The sequence below is a fragment of the Cupressus sempervirens genome, chromosome 8 (assembly GCF_028749045.1).
Source record: "Cupressus sempervirens isolate cs-2001-9-10 chromosome 8, ASM2874904v1, whole genome shotgun sequence".
Taxonomy (NCBI): domain Eukaryota; kingdom Viridiplantae; phylum Streptophyta; class Pinopsida; order Cupressales; family Cupressaceae; genus Cupressus; species Cupressus sempervirens.
The window spans coordinates 658903606-658906929 of record NC_143125.1 but is presented as its reverse complement, the minus strand read 5'-3'; the positions used below and the strand labels follow the sequence as shown (position 1 = coordinate 658906929).

The window sequence follows — 3324 nt, the reverse complement described above, 5'->3', positions numbered from 1 at the left end:
AAGCAAAATATAGTAGAAAACATTTGCAGACAAATTTACAATACATACATAATGTTTGTGTTCATCAACCTATCAAGACTATAAGAAAATTCCTTACAAAGATATGGAACAAAGAAATAACACATTTAGCAAACATGTGGATCCACCAAAACAAAAATATGTTATTATTCTTACTATTTTTTTTAATATGATTTTTTTAAGAAAAATGATTAACTAAACTATTGATTTTAAGAAAAATATAGCTTCATCTACCCTCTCCACTTTGTAAAATCCATTAATTAGGGTAGTGAATCTAATTATATTAGGAGAACAATGAGCGTACAATATTTTAGCAACTAATCAAAGAGCCTCATCTACTCGGTTAACCTTACAAAGACTAGCAATTAGAGTAGTAAATGTAAGTTCATCTGGGGTACAATTAGCATCACCCATCTTAGCCACCAATCTAAGAGCTTCATTTACTTTGCTTACTCTATAGAGGCCACCAATCAAGATAGTAAATTTAATTTTGTCTGGACAACAATGACCATGCCTCATTCTATTTAACAATTCCAATGCTTCATCAATATAACCCCACTCACAATATGCTCCTAATATAGTATTACAAGTTACAATATTTGATTTGATTCCCATCTCTTCTATCTCAAAGAAAAGAAAATCAATTCTAGAGAAATTGCCACAATGGCCAAGGCTATACAATATCACATTGAAGGGTACTACACTCAGGGACATCCCCTAAGTTTTTGCTAAATGGACAATCTCCCAGGCCTTGTCTTCCTTCCCAACTTTACACATTGCATTAGTGAACTAAGTAAATTTAAGGGTATTTGGGAAAGACTTGCAACATTTCTCACTGATGTGAACTATAGTCATCTCTACCTCTTGTAATTTGTTTTCCTTTAACAATGTCAAAAATGCTTCTCTCAAAATGATCTTATTTGACACATAGTTGTCCCTTAACATTGCATGCAATAGAGTGAGAGCCTCATTTATCTTTCCTGATTTTACAAAAACATCAAAAAGATGATTGTAAAGAAGATTATTCAACTTTGGATATGTTGTTCTTACCTCAATGAAGACATGTAAAGATTTGTGCAGCATCTTAGCCCTTTCAAAGTGGTAAATGAGGCAAGAAAAAATTAATTGAAGGCCCCAATTTTTTAATCTGATTCAGTAGATCTTTAATTTGATGAATGTAAAAATTTTCTAGTCCTACTATTAATCTTTCCCATGCCACCTTTACTTGGACAAAAATCCATTTTACCTGATCTTGTTTGTTTATATTTCACATGCTTGCCTTTGGTGATTCTGATCTTCCATCAAGCTCACTGGCTATTAAGAGAATGCTCAATCAAAATGGGGGAGCTAGTGGTGGTTTTCATCACAATATGATGTCTACAGTAAATGTGATCTCAAAAAAACCCCAAATGTGTCATGCCCATTTTTTTCCACCAAAAACTTATTTAAATTCATCAAATAACTATCAAGATTTAGAGTCAATATTTAAATCCACAATAGATATTTTCATAAAATGATCTTGAGCATTAGCCACTTTTTTTCTAATGAAATAACTCACAAATTTAACATCCAAAATAATTTCTCTTAACTAACAATACCATAAATAACAATAACTTTTAGAACAGATTTACAATATCTCAAATAACAATAGCATCACTTCTATAATCTTTATCACAACTTCTTCTCTCATACACAAGTTTAAATATATTATCAAAAACTTAAGATCTAAAATGTCATTCATATTCATTTGCAAGATTACAACAATAATTATCAAAACCATTCACACAAGTGCCCTTTTCCATCCTACCATAATGGCATCATGAGGCCGCATGTGACCTAGCCATACCCCCAGGCAAGAGAACTCATTTCAACCAAGAGATCATGGATGCAATCCTAAGAGTTCTCTCTAAAACATTATGGAATAATTTTTCTAACAATATTTCATCTCAATAAGTAAGAACTACTCTAAATGCATATAAGTTACTTATCTTTTCAAGAGCTCTCCCTTTAGATAGATCTTCATCTTCAACCCAAAATCCTTCCTCCTCTTCCTACATCTCCTCCTCACTCCATCAAGCAAATTTTTTCTTCAAAATGTAGAGTGGTTCCATCCCCTTAATGTTTTTCCCCCTACTCTTCTTAAAACCCTCTCATTCTTCTACATCTCCCAAGCCTTCTTGGGAAGGGTGTGGGTGACATTGGTTCTCCTCCTTACCTATCTTATTCACATTAATTGTCCTTGGTTGGTGTTCCTCCATTTACAATCTTCAAGAGTAGCTTTTGTCCTTCCAAGTCTTCACATTCTTCAAGAGTTGTCCTTCATTTTCGGCCACCTTGGTAAAAGCAACTTCTGGGTGGTCCCCCAAGTCCATAATAAGAGTATAAATGAGTAAAAATTCCCAAAACCCCTAGGTCTACCATGTGGGCATTCAAAACAAGTACTAAACTGACACTAGGAGTCATCCTAACCCTTTGAAAGCTCACTTAAAGTTTGCATACGAATTTTACTTATGTTTGACCCTATTCAAAGCTACATAACCAAGGTTTCACATAAGGACCTACATGACCCAACCTAAAACATAGTTTCCAACCTATACATCTTCCATAGGACTTCTCACTCAAATGTCACATCTCCTAAAAAGGGGAGAAGGCATGGAGTGTCTCCTACTTTATGATTTTCGTCACTCTTGGGAAGTGGTACCTTTGAGGTGTCATAATGAAAGCTTTAACCATGATTTGACCTAAAACTAGCCCCCAACCCTAGGTAGTATAAGTGGGTTAGATTATTTTAACCCAAAATGTAATTTAGGGTCCATTTTAACCCCTCTAAAGTCCAACTTTAGTTTACATCCGATTTTACAACAATTTGCATTGTGGCAACTTTGACTATTATAAAGAGTTGGCATAGATTCCTCGAAGATCTTTATAATCATCCTCTGCACAATTCAATTTAAACATCAGTGAACCAAAACATATATATATATATATATATATAAATATATGACTATAAACATAATTACATATCCTAATCAACCATAGATGAACACATTAGATCGATATCATATTCCAACATCATTTTCCTATGAATCATTTGTGTATGAAAATCATTTACAAATATTTATCATTCATTTTATTATAACCACTTCTCTAAGTACAATATTTTCAAGAATAGTATCCATATTAGTAATTCAAAACGTATGTATCATAACACCTTATATCTTACATGTACATTAATCAAATTCTTACAATTGAGTCTAAGTCTATAATGAGATGGGGTATTACATTACTTGCTCTCACTAATTATAG

At 33.0% G+C, this 3324-nt stretch overlaps 1 pseudogene; it reads right to left on the bottom strand.

The window, feature by feature from the left end:
• Positions 1-213: 213 nt before the first annotated feature.
• Positions 214-1849, bottom strand: LOC149544170 (pentatricopeptide repeat-containing protein At5g28460-like; annotated as a pseudogene).
• Between the last annotated feature and the right edge of the window lie 1475 nt (positions 1850-3324).